Here is a 14,099-nt window from a genome sequence, read left to right as displayed (position 1 = left end):
CCTTCTAATTTTAGAGTCTAATTATCCTGTGAAGAGCGAGCAAATGTCTGTTCTCCTGGAGCAAGGGCACCGTTTTGTGCAGAATTACTCAAAACTTGTTGCAAAATTTAGCAAAAGGCAAAGTTGGGGTGCTCACGTGAAAACAGGCTGCTTAAAATCACAATAAAGACCAAGCGCTGTGTGTGTGTTGAATTCCCCCAACACTACTTCCTTAAGGCTAATTTAAAGCAACAAGGAAATCAGGCACAAATGTAGTTCCCACAAATGGAAAAAAAAAAAATACTACAAGTGAAGAAGTGGAATAGCACTCATTTAATGTGCGCTGTGTGCACTGATGCTGTGCAGCAGGATACCTTCTCTGATCCCCAGCTTTTTTTTTTTTGAGACGGAGTCTCGCTCTGTCGCCCGGGCTGGAGTGCAGTGGCGCGATCTCGGTTCACTGCAAGCTCCGCCTCCCGGGTTCACGCCATTCTCCTGCCTCAGCCTCCTGAATAGCTGGGACTACAGGCGCCGCCGCCACGCCCGGCTAATGTTTTGTATAATCCCCAACTTTTAAAAGAAGAATCAGTCTGGGCACGGTGGCTCACGCCTGTAATCCCAGCACTTTGGGAGGCCTAGGCGGGCGGATCACGAGGTCAGGAGATCGGGACCACCCTGGCTAACATGGTGAAGCCCCGTCTCTACTAAAAATACAAAACATTTAGCAGAGCGTGGCGGCGGGCACCTGTAGTCCCAGCTACTGGGGAAGCTGAGGCAGGAGAATGGCGTGCACCTGGGAAGTGGAGCTTGCAGTGAACCGAGATGGCACCACTGCACTCCAGCCTGGGCAACAGAGGGAGACTGTCTCAAAAACAAAAACAATAACAAAAAAAACACACAAACAAAAAAACACAAAGAAGAAGAATTAAATTCTTAAAACTATTTGATTCAGCCAGAGAGCTCTTTCTGAAGGCGAACACCCCAATGTTGGCAGGACAGCAAGTTGCTGTCATGCACCAAGGGTTTCCAACCTTCATTCCTTCTGCCCCGGGTTCCTGCTTCTAGGAATTTAGCCTAAAGAAATAATCAGAGATGTACACAAAAAGGCAGGCAGCCTTAAGTCCGTCCCAATTGCTATAGCAAGAAAGAAGCAAACAAAAGCCTCAACCCAGACTCAGTTTCCAGTGAAAGCAGAATGGGAAAGTAAACTGTGACACATTCCTATTCTGGAGCATTGGGTCCCAAGTATCGTAAGCAGTGTGGAGAAAAGTTCCTGATGTATTAATTTAACACAGGATGTAGACTGAACGATCCTTATATGGTAAAAATGTTTCTATAGGAAAAGTGCTGGAGGAACACATACAAAAGTAGCCACAGGCGTTATCTCTGGGGTGGGGGTCGGGGGAGTTTGTGACTACTTTTGATGTTCTTAATAATCTTCTATGTATTCTGAATTTTCAATAATAAATATAATTCTGTTCTAATCAGAAAAAAAGTCTAACATAAGTAAAAGTGAAGAGATATCAACCAAGCAAGTAGATAACTAATTATCCACCGAATCCCCTAAAAGTCCAGGAAACTAGAGGGAGAGTAAGCTGGGGCAGCATGCTTGTCTGTGTCTAATTCTTTTTTTTTCCTCTCTAATCCTGACCACTTCTTTCCAAATTCTAATGCTCTGCAGAAAGGCTGCCTTCTCTACATCCAGACCTTCGCAGGCCATGCCGCTGCCAAATTCAAGACAATGATCACCCACAGACCCAGGAGTTCCAACACAGATGTTGTCTGCACCCTCCCCAGGAGCTAGGACAGCCATGCGTCATCCGCTCAGGATTCCTAAGTGACAGAGACTGATTTCCATGAGAGGTTCCTTCGTGAGGGACCTTGGGAGGTTTAATTGACTTTAAACAGACTAACAGAAGAGCAATTAATAAAATGAGACTAGGGCATCGTTGCTGCATAATTTATTTGTATATACAGAACCACTGGAAACCACCAGGTCACAATTAATCTCTGCCTCAAGGCTGTGAGACATCCTTAACAGGATAATTATATATTCTACATACACAAATGTACATACACACACACATCTATAGATATGCATGGGATGGTTCATTTAATGTGTCAACTTGACTGGGCCTCAGGGTGCCCACACATTTGGTGAAACATTATTTTAGGTGCCCATGAGGGAGTTTCTGGATGAGACTGACATTTGAATCAATAGGCTGGGTAAAGCAGATGGCCTTCCCTAGCGTGAGTGGGCCTCATCCAATCCATTGAGGGACTGAATAGAGCAGGAAGACAGAATAAGAAAGAATTCTATCTGTCTTCGAGCTGAATCATCAATCTTCTGCAGACTCAGACTGAAATTTACACCATTAGCTCTCCTGTTTCTCAGGCCTTCAAACTTGCACTGTAACTACACCATTGGCTCTCCCAGGTCTTCAGCTTGCTGACTGCTGGGACTTCTTAGACTCCACAACACACAGGCCAATTCCTTCTAATACATCTAGATAGATAGACAGACAATGGATGAATGGATGAAAATGACAGAGAGACATACATACATACATACATACATACATACATACATGGATGAATGGATAGATGATCGATAAGATAATGATGGATAGATGAACAGAGAAGGATGGATGAATGGATGGATGGACTAGTAGACAGATAAATAAACTGATGAATAGATAGGCAATAGATAAATCTCTATATCCTATTGATGGTGTTCCTCTGGAGAACCCAGACAAATATAATATATATATATGCATATATTATCTCTATCTATATCTTCTCCCCATATATCTATGTATCTATTTTTATATCGATGTGAATATATATAGAGAGAAACACAGTTAAAGAAATCTGTTACAATAATGGCATAAACTTGGTTATAAGTCCTACTCTGCTGCTTCACTTTTGGTCCATTTTTATAATTTAGAAGCCAAATGCTTGATTTTTCAAAAACACATTTAAGATCTTTTTGTGATGATAATGGTATTTGTCAGTGTTCTTGGAGTTCATCACATTTGCAGCCTCCCTAATCTAAAATAGCACTGCCCTTCTCTGAGATGCAAGGTAAAATTTACAACACTCTGATCTATCTAGAAACAAGACTTAGGTTCTCCCCATGATTGCCTTCTCTACTACTGGTCTGATACATGGAAACTTAGACTTCTAAATTCTCTTGAAAACCAAAGAGCTGACAGTCACTCACATTCTCATGTCATCACAATGAGCAGGGGTGTGCAGCATCATCCTCTGCAGGCAGGGCAGGAGCACTTTAGGTTGCTACAGTCCCCACTCCTCCCCAGTGTCTCTGCACCCCAAAGTTGAGTTGAGCTGCTATTTCTCACCAAGACTGGTTGAAGACCGCCTGGCCCCACGGGCATCTGCACTCTCCAGACTTGCTCTATCCAGCTCACATCCAACCAGGTTGTTTGGGGGAATCTTTCTTCACTATCTTGTCCTCCAACCCTTCTGTGCACATGACCTAGCCCAACTAGAGAGAAAGTTCCTTGACAGTAGGATAGTAATTATAGCCAACGCAGGGATAGTTGACATGTCCTGAGTCCATGTGATGTGCTAAGCATTTCTACGCTGACTGTACTGGATCCTATCAACCATCCAAGGTTAAGAATCTTTCCCAAGATTGCTCAACTGCTGAGGGCCTGACCCAGGGTCTGAGACAAGTAGGTCTGAATCCAGATCACAGCTCATCAACCCATCTGCTATGTTCTACTGTCCTGTTGCACACCCCACAGCCTCAGCCCCAGCAGGCACAGGATGAAGAGTGCCTGTTTTTCACTATTCCATAGAGCTCTCTCTCATAATGCCAGAATTGGAACTAGGAAAGCCTCTGTTGGCCTAGGGGCATCATGGCCAAGTTTGCAAGGTTTTTTTCCTGCATGATCACGGAGCATATTGAGGAGGAAAGAGAACAGGTTTCAAAAATTTATATCCCAGCACAGTCCATTTCTTCCACGAGTCTAAGAGAAAGGAAATGAAGAGAGTAAAGTAGAAAGTCAGATAAGGGGAATTAACACCTGCTACTGCCTTCCATGCATGTGCATCCCCCTTCTCCTCTCCTCCCTCAGCAGTACCCAAGGTTGGCATCAGGATGGGAATTGAGGCTCAGAGAGAGGGATTAACTTGCACAAAGTCACACAGCTAGTAAGCTATAGAACTGGGACTCAACACCAATACTCTTTGTGCCTGCCTCCCAAGACTCCTCAAAGTCAGCTTAATGAATATTCTCTTTCAATTGGCCAGCCCAGAAGAGGCCCAAGATAGGAAGGTGGGGAGAAGATAAGAGAGTCAAGTTGGCTGGAGGTCACACCATGCTTATTCCCTCTTGGAACTTTGTGTGGTCAGTAGAGCCTTCCCCTGACTGTAACCAGACCACTGCGGTGAGGTCCTCTTGGCCAAGAGAAAAGAACAGACAGGTGTGTAAAGCTCATCCTGCAGGTGTTCCTTTCTCCAGGAGCTAATGTCAGCAAATTGGGGGGTGTGCAGGTAATTCCCCCCTCAAAAACTATGTCTTTGTTTCCTCTTCAGATGACTGTCCCTCCAGCTACCTGTCCTTACACCACTGTCCTTCCAGCTGCCTGGACTTCTACCCACTCATCCATCCATCCACCCACCCACTCACATATCTACCTAGCCATCATCAACCCATCCATCCATCTATCCATCCATCCATCCATCTATCCATCTCCATTCATCCATCTGTCCATTTACCTACCCATCCATCCACCCACCTATCCACTGGTATAGCTACCTAGCCATCATTCATCAATCCATTCACCCACCCATCCACCCATTCTCCAATCCATCCACCTATCCATCTATCAGTCTCCATCCATCCATCCATCCATTCATCCATCCACCCACCTACCCACCTATCCACTCATATATCTACCTAGCCATCATCCATCATCCATTCATCCACTCATCCACCCATCCATCCACCCAACACTTCTTGAGACCCTACTGTGTATAAGGCATAGACAAGGGATGGAGAACAAACTAGATACTGTCCCTGTCCTCCCAAGGCTATGGCTTGCCCCACCTAACATAGCTACAACTACTAAGAACTTAAGTAGCAATTAAATGACAGTGTTTCTGAGTACAACAAAAGCACTTTCAACATGCTAAGACAGCTTATACCAGCGAACCCCACCTGGTTGGTGGGAGGAGGGGTAGTGGTGCAGGTGTCAAGGAACCCAGGCAGCATTTAATAGCCCCAGTGGATGCACTGGGGCTAAGACCTTGGGGCCAGAAGCAAAACAGCCTGAATTCAGACCCTGGCCATGTAGTTTTCTGTTCCCACACTTCCCTGGGCCTTAGTTTCCTCATGCTCCAAATGGGGATAATAATAATGGAAATCTCTTGGAACTCTCATGAGGCTTCAGGAAGATAAAGTATGTAAAGAACTATGTGCTTGGCAGATAACAGCAGTCCCCCAAGAAAAATGGTAGCCACCCTCATAGAACCACCACTGACCCTGTCTTCTAGCAACTTCTCAACAAGCCAAAAGAATGCACCCACATCAACCACAATAGGGAATAAAGTTTTGCCAAAAGAATGACTCCTCCCTCCCCGTAGTTTGTTGGTATTTTTTTTAATGTTTTCTTTCTTTATTCTAGTACATTGGTTGATTAAGGATCATTTCAAATTTGTTCACGTTGGGCATGTTTGGGTTGCGGATAGGGACAGGAATCAATGACAGGGTCATCCTTTGTAAGGAGTGAATTCCCAGGAGAAATGCACCCATCATAGATAATGAATTTCTATGGAGCATTTAATGTGTGGCGTTTTTACCGGCAGTGAACTTGGAATTCATGTGAGCTAAGATGTTTTGGCCTGGCCAACTATGTAATCCCAAGAAAGGACAAACAGCAAGCATGGCTAGATTTAAAACACAGGTCACTAGAGGACACACTTACAGACCAGGCCACCCGCCCACACTGTGATGTCTTTAACCTACAGCAGAAGGGCCAGACCACAGGGCAACAGGGAAAAGGCATCTGCCAGAGACATCGCTCTAGCAGAGCTGGTCAGGAGCTGTGGGAGAACCCCGAGGACTCAGAGGCTCCAGCTCCAGCAGCCCTGAGTCCCGCTTCTGAACACAGAACAGACCCCATACAGGAAACAAAGGTGCTGCTCACCTTCAGACCCCGTACAGGAAACAAAGCCACACACCTGCAGAGGTGTGGCAAGCTGGGGCAGACAGCCCCACGGGGAGCCTGAGGAGTGGGTTGCTTTGGAAGCATGGCAATTTCCTTGCCTAGATCATTCTAAAATTCTCCTGGTCAGCTTGGATCAGAGCCTGTGTTGGTGAGATAACAGCCTGTACCCATCAAGGGCTTTCAACAGGGCCCTTGGCAAGCAAAGTCTGCTTATGATGTTACTGAATGTAGAAATACCTACACTGTAACATATTAACAGAATAAATAATAGCGAACTCTCATGTAGCAACTATCTTCTAGACACTTTCTGTTTATCATCTTTGCTCTGTATTTTTCATCACTGTATTAATAATCATTGCTAATAGCACAGAAAACAGCCATCATTTATCAAACATCGGTGAAGTATCTGAATCTTGCCAGGGCCTTCATACACATCTCCATTTCTCTTTACAACAACCTTGCAAGGTAAATATCCTGATATCCATTTGAGAACTGAGGAAACTTAGGCCCTGAAAGGTCATACAACTTTGTCCAGAGCCTCACAGCCAATAAGCAGAGCCCAGTTCCAGACCAGGTCTTCCTGGCCATCTCCCGCACCCTGCCCCCCATGCCGCCTATCGGTGGGCTGACCAGGAGTGTGAGCTCAGGTGGCAACATGCTCTGTTCAAATCCAGACTATGTCCCTCACCCACCAGGACTTGAGAGAGTTCTAAGTTTCTTCACCTGTAAAATGGGGATAATAGCACCTGGCTCCTCAGGTGGTTATGAATATTGAATGAGCTAAACCCTGCTAAGCTCATAGTAGGCCCTCATTAAATCAAAGTGCTATCAAAGTCTGCTATCTGCAGACCTGATCCATGCCCCTGCTAAACTGCCCAAAGACTCAAGAACTGGCTTATGACCATTGGCCACACCCAGAGACTAAAAGAAGCAAGAGAAATGACCAGAGATATTTCCAAGCAGTGACTTCTTGGAACATGTCTTTTTAAAAATAAATAAAAGTGATGAACATATAGACAAGTAATTTTTCACCAGCAGATTGGCACAAGGAAGAAAGATGGGCAAGATCCAGCATTAGCTAACGTGAAGGAGCAGCAGCTTCTAACATTTTCTGTAGAAACATACATTGATCAAAGTCTCTTAGGAGGACCTCATGGCCACTCTGGACAAACATGAAAAATACAGAAATACTTCACAGCAAGGACACTCATCACTGAGCAGCTTAAAACAGTCCCCATCTGCATGCAGCCCAGTGAGCTGCCCAGAGAGGCCAGTGCACACTGAGCACCCTGCAGTCATTAATCAGGATCATATGAAGCTCTGTGCAGTCCCTGTCCCAGCAGAAAAGTGGGGGCACACCCCATGCAGACATTATGACTCCCCTCTTATGCACCATACAAATATTTGAAAGTGACAGCAAATGTACTGCTCAAAATCCTTTATCTCTGCAGCATGGGATTAAGACATCTTAACTTTTTTCTTCATGCTTGTGTATGTTTACCAAATAGTTCACATAAAAGAGTAAGTTCGATTTTTATATTTACAGATGCTCTGAATCAGCAAAAACATAATAAAGAGCAAGGAGCAGGCCAGGTGCAATGACACATGCCTGTAATCCCAGCACTTCGGGAGGCTGAGGCAGATGGATCATCTGAGGTCAGGAGTTCGCGACCAGTCTGATTAACATGGTGAAACCCCGTCTCTACTAAAAACAAAAAACTAGTCAATCGTGGTGCCGCATGCCTGTAATCCCAACTGCTTGGGAGGCTGAGACAGAAGAATCGCTTGTACCTGGGAGGCAGAGTTTAGACTGGGAACATTTTCTGGGAAAATGCTCAATTCTGTTGCTGCGGTGTGAGAGCAACCACAGGCTCCTTCATCCAGAAAGGAGAGGCAGGCTAGGGTGAGGGCTTGTGCCTCCTTGTCCCAGCGGCTGTGATTAGATGACCATCACCATTCACGGCCAACACTCCTAACCTGTTACTCTGTGGTGGGCACCACATTAAGTTTTACCTGCATTTTCTCATGGAATCTTCACTGCAATGCAACCAGGTGAATACCACTAGTGCACCCATTTTATGAAGGAGGGAACTGAGTTGGAGAGGTGATGTAACCAACCTAAATGGAGAGGCTGAGATTCACACCCAGCTCAGCCTGATTTCAGAGGCTGCACCTGCAACCACAACATTTCGTCCCTCGTGAGAATTAAAACATTGCCTGAAATATTTCTGGCCCCGAGAGCATTAAGATACGGCTTTGCATTACAAACCCTTCCAGGGCTCATAAAGTCTGAATCCATTATATCTACCTCCCAGGCCATAAGGTGAAGACCGAAAGCTGGGCGCTGAACGGTGATGGATTAAGCAGAACATTAGTATTTAAACTGAGCAGAGGAATCATGTAAAAATTAGACATTTCCCAATAATGTTCTACAGTTGAGTGGTTTGGGAGAAAATATTCTTTGGAAAAATCAGAATGATAATGAAGTTAGGAACCTATTAGTTAATCTGTTACAAAGTCTTTGGCTTTGTAAGAACCTCCTAAATAATTAATCGTGTTATCCATTAACCTCCGCCCTATTACACCACTCAAGGAACCAGAGTCTAGAGCCACAGGAGGTAATAAATTGTGGGCATGGGGTGACTCATTATCAAAATTAAATATGTCATTAGCAGCTCCTGAGAATACCTTTTCCATGACTTACAGAGCCCTCTACAACACAAAAGCCCAGGCCATATTAAAGTGTCCAGGCAAGTGAGCTTCTATTTTTTTATTTCTTCTAAAAAAACAAACAAACAAAAACACGGGATACACATGCAGAACGTGCAGGTTTGTTATACAGGTATACATGTGTCATGGTGGTTTGCTGAACCTACTGACCTGTCCTCTAAGTTCCCTCCCCTCACCCCCCACCCCTCAACAGGCCCTGGTGTGGGTTTCTCCCCTCGCTGTGTCCATGTGTTCTCAATGTTCAACTCCCACTTATAAGTGAGAACATGTGGTATTTGGTGGTCTGTTCCTGTGTTAGTTTGCTGAGGATGATGGCTTCCAGCTTCATCCATGTCCCTGCAAATGACACGATCTCATTCCCTTTTATGGCTGCATAGTATTCCACGGTGTATATGTGCCACCTTTCCTTTATCCAATCTATCATTGATGGGCATTTGGGTTGTTTCCATGTCTTTGCTATTGTAAACAGTGCTGCAATAAACGTACATGTGCACGAGTCTTTATAGTAGAATGATTTATATTTCAAAACCCTACTTTCACGAAAAAAAGCCTAATCTCTAGCACGCTCTATGTCACTGGGAGTGTGACAGGACCCCCCAGAAGCAGAGGCTATGGGTAAATTTCTCCTCTCGTCTCCCCATCAGCTCCCACAATCCTCCCCTTCCTGCCCCCAATGCACTCCAGGATGAAGGTGGGGGACAGAGTGCAAAAGCAAGAGCACTGCAGGTCAGTGTTTCCCAGTCCCTGGGTGACCGCCCGCCCGGGGAAGTACTGGGATACTCCACTTTGAAGCAGCTTCGAGAAATTTTGGTTAGGCAGAATCCCCAAAGATTGATGGGGAAGATGGGTCTCCCCGGGACTGGGCATGCGCTTAAAGCAGGCAAGGGAGAGTGATGTGAGGGGAAGTAGGGGGGCATTTGGATTCCAGCCTGGGCACTTTCATGAGCCCTGTGATCTGGGCAAAGCCACTTCCTTCCTCTAAGCCCCTGTAATAATCAGAAATGGCAGAACCCCAATCAAAGCCGCTGAAGCCTGAAAGGGAGGAAGTGTTTAATTGAGAAGCCTGGGGGTGCATCAGCTTCACACACGCTGGATCCAGGGATGCAGATAATGCCACAGGGAAATCAATCCTCAAAATGTCTTTGCTCAGCTTTCCTTTGGGCTGGTTCCATTCTCAGGCAGGCTCCACCTGGGCTGGGGAAAATGGCCACCAGCACTCCAAGCCCATATCCGACCAGCTCTGTGACTTCTTGTGGAGGGAAAACAACTCATTCCAAAAGCTCCAACTGAAGTCCTCAAACAGATCCTCATTTGTGAAGCCTGAGTCATGAGCCCACTTAAGAACCAATTTCCACGGGCAGAGACCGTGGAGGATGATGGTCAATTCCACGTGGATACAGATGGAGGAGGTGCGCCTTCTCCCAGCAGACGCAAAGGGCCTGAGGAACAGGAGTGGGCTACAAGGACCTCCCCTAGGTTTGCTGTTCAACCCCAGCACATCTCAGGATGTGACCATCTCGGGAACCCAGATTGGTGGTAGAACAGAGTCAGCACTGCCCACGGCTCATCATAGCCTATGAAGCCCATGTGGTAGCATTAGATGAGAGGCCACCAGCCACAGCCCAGATGATACAGTCCCCGCACATCCCGTACACCGCAGGGTGAGGACGATGGGGAAGCAGGTTCAGAAGCAGGGACACTCCAGGTCAGTGTTTGCTCAGGCCCTGGCAACCTCCCTCCTGGGAAAGGACAGAGGCTACCACAGGCCGGGACCAGATGCCACTCCACAGGGGCTTCTGGGAACACAGACCTCAGCTCTGAGGACCACAGACATTCCCGTTCATACAGCCGGAGCCCCAGGCCTCAGCCCAATCATCCATACCAGCCTGGGGTGACGTTTCCCAAGTCCCTTCAAAAATGAGGACGACACAGTGAGGCATTTTGGGGGCTGGCTCTGTGTCCTCGAAAAGACTGTCCTCTGTTGGAGTATAAGGCCTTCCTGACTCTTTGGATTTGAAATTCCATTTCTTTTAGGAAATACTGGTGATAACAGTGTTATTATTATCCTATTGCAAAACCAAGGATGTTGGGGTTTTTCTTCATTGTTGTTTTTAAACATCGCTAGTTGACCAAAATATAAAAGTTGGCAACTCCTGCCCACCCCTTCTGCCTGTCAAGCCCCCTATAAACTGCACCAAGACAAAGTCCTACCTCCCTCCATAACTACCCAAACACTGTCACCGCAAACAAACCTCCCTCCCGTGTCCCTGCAGAAAGGCAGGCACTAAGTGTCTGCTGTTGCCAGGGCCTAGGGGACAGAAGAGTGGGGCATCTGAGCAGCAGCATCCCCCAGAAGCTCATTAAAAATGCACAGTCTCAGGCCCTACTCAATGGATCAGAATCCACATTTTAACCAGATTCCCAGTGACGTGTATGCACACAGAAGTTTCAGAGGCGCCGGACCAGACTTTATCCAAGGACCTCGTCTTGATCATTATGGCAACCGAGGGCCCCTAAGATGGGCATCTGCCCTTGACTTTTAGCCCCTGGGCATTCTTCCCTGAGTATGGCTTCTCTCCCAGTATGGGAGGTCTACACCTCTTTCAGCCCTGCTAAACCCACACTTTGACTTCCATTCCATGATGACAGCTAACGGTCATGAAGCTGCTTTCACATGCCAGCATCCCTGGTGGCGGTCACTTCAACTCCAGAAGCCCAACAGACCCATCCCTTCTTCATGAATGTTTTACCAGATCCCTCCAACCACCCCTGTCTACCCTGCGTATGTAACTTTCCTCCTCGAATCCCCTAGAACACCGAGAACCCTAGAGCTTCTTTGATAAGCCTAAGGACCCTCTGCCCCTGAGTCAACATTTCTCATGCCTCCCTCCCCATTTCGACAGTACGAGAGGGTGGCCGGGACTGGACCCCGCCTCTGTGCAAGGACCCCCACCCCAGGGGCACTTCCTCTAGATGGTGCTGCGTAACCGCCCACCCCAGGGGCACTTCCTCTAGATGGTGCTGGGTAACCACCCACCCCAGGGGCACTTCCTCTAGATGGTGCTGGGTAACTGCACCACCCGGTGTCTCCCCAACTTCACTCTCACATCACCACTCTCACCACTCTTATGGATGTTGCTCTAATAGAACCACTTGGTCTAAAATGAATATAAAGTTTTCTTAAGAAAGTTTAAAATGAAAACTTGACATCTACTTTAATGGAAATGCAATATTTTTCTAATGAAAAATTGAACAGGCTGGACATGGTGGCTCAAGCCTGTAATCCCAGCACTTTGGGAGGCCTAGGTGGGCAGATCACCCTAGGTTAGGAGTTTAAGACCAGCCTAGCCAACATGGTAAAACCCCATCTCTACTAAAAATACAAAAATTAGCCAGGTGTGGTGGTGGGCACCTGTCATCCGAGGCAGGAGAATCGCTTGAACCTGGGAGGCAGAGATTGCAGTGAGCCAAGACCACACTCCAGCCTGAGCAACAGAGTGAGACTCTGTTGAAGAAAAAAGAAAAATTAAACAGACATATATCTGACATGAACGTTCTTTATAAAATTAATAGTTCATTTACTGCCTAAAATCATCTCACACACTGCCAGGAAATCAGTGTCATGACTGACACTAATGAGTTGACTGGAGAGTGGCGACCACCAGGACACACTCACCCGCGGGCTGGGCTTTAGGACCTGGCCCTGTATTCATGCATTCTGCAGGAGTGTTTCTTCTTTCCTTTGGCTGCATGGAACCCCCGGTCTACAGCCACACCCGCGGGTGTCACTTAATGCCATCATGGGGAGTTGGGTGCTTCCTTCTAGTGACTTGCCACCAGTCACAGTGGGAAGACAGAAGGCCACAGTGGTGGTCTTGACAAGCAGGACACTCATTCAGTGCCACCCACTGCAATTGTTGAGGACAATTGTGAGATTAAGAGAATTCTATTTCATGAGCACTAAGCTCCAATTCCAGAGAGGCAACCATTGTTTATCCTGCTCCATTGTCGGACAAGGAGCAGAAGATGGAAGCCTCCAGGTCTTCTGGGGACAGGCATGGAGCTCACATCCTGGAGGGGCAGGATGATCATGTGAAGAGAACAAGGAAGAAGGCGACCACTCACAGCCACAGAGAGAGTCCTGGGACAGATCCCGCCCTTACGGCCCTCAGAAGGAGATAACCCTGCTGACACCTTGATTTCAGACCTCCAGCCTCCAACACTGTGAGAGAGTAGGTTTCCACTGTGGAATTCCCCAGTCTGCAGCACGTGCTAGGGCAGCCACAGGAGAGGGGCTCAGCCAGAACAGGGGAGGGAGAAGGGGAAGGCTGGGCCTTCTCAGGCAGCCAGGGCCTTCCTGGGAAGAAGGGAGATGGGGCAAAGGCTTGAGCCTCCACAGGCACCAGAGAAGCAGAGGCCTGGGGGCCAGGAGGAGGCTGCCCCTGCCACCAGAGCATGGTGGGGGCACGACATAGAGAAAAGGAACCAGGTGGGCAAAGGCTGCCCCCGAGCCAGCATCTACGCATGTCGCCCATGCCACCTCAGGAACCAAGGGGCCTGGCACCTCATTATTTAAAAGTTAAGTCTCACCTGGTTGTTGTGAATCTATAGATGTGATAAAATTTCATACAATTGGCCGGGCGCGGTGGCTCAAAGCTGTAATCCCAGCACTTTGGGAGGCCGAGACGGGCAGATCACGAGGTCAGGAGATCGAGACTATCCTGGCTAATACGGTGAAACCCCGTCTCTAATAGAAAATACAAAAAACTAGCTGGGCGACGAGGTGGGCGCCTGTAGTCCCAGCTACTCGGGAGGCTGAGGCAGGAGAATGGCGTGAACCCGGGAGGCGGAGCTTGCAGTGAGCTGAGATCCGGCCACTGCACTCCAGCCTGGGCGACAGAGCAAGACTCCATCTCAAAAAAAAAAAAAATTCATACAATTATTCACTGAAAAAAACAGCAAAAGTGCTTGTAAAACCTGGTGGAATTCGCTAAGGCCTCTGGTTTAGGTAACATCACAGTGCTGACGTCCACCTCCTGGTGCCAATCAGTGAACCACGGAAAGGTGGATGCTGTCATTCAGGGAAGCTCTGCAACCCCATAAGAGTCTAAAATTATTTCAAAAAAGTTTAGGCCGGGCGCGGTGGCTCACGTCTGTAATCCCAGCACTTTGGGAGGCCGAGACGGGCGGATC

General features: G+C 47.2%; 1 protein-coding gene across 3 annotated transcripts in view; it reads right to left on the bottom strand.

Moving 5' to 3' along the window:
- Positions 1-14,099, bottom strand: part of PHACTR3 (phosphatase and actin regulator 3) — a 275,267-nt gene that overhangs the window by 208,998 nt on the left and 52,170 nt on the right. The window lies entirely within an intron of this gene.

The sequence above is a fragment of the Piliocolobus tephrosceles genome, chromosome 20 (assembly GCF_002776525.5).
Source record: "Piliocolobus tephrosceles isolate RC106 chromosome 20, ASM277652v3, whole genome shotgun sequence".
In the NCBI taxonomy this organism is placed as follows: domain Eukaryota; kingdom Metazoa; phylum Chordata; class Mammalia; order Primates; family Cercopithecidae; genus Piliocolobus; species Piliocolobus tephrosceles.
Note: the sequence above shows the minus strand (reverse complement) of the source record. Positions and strands in the feature narration are given on the sequence as shown.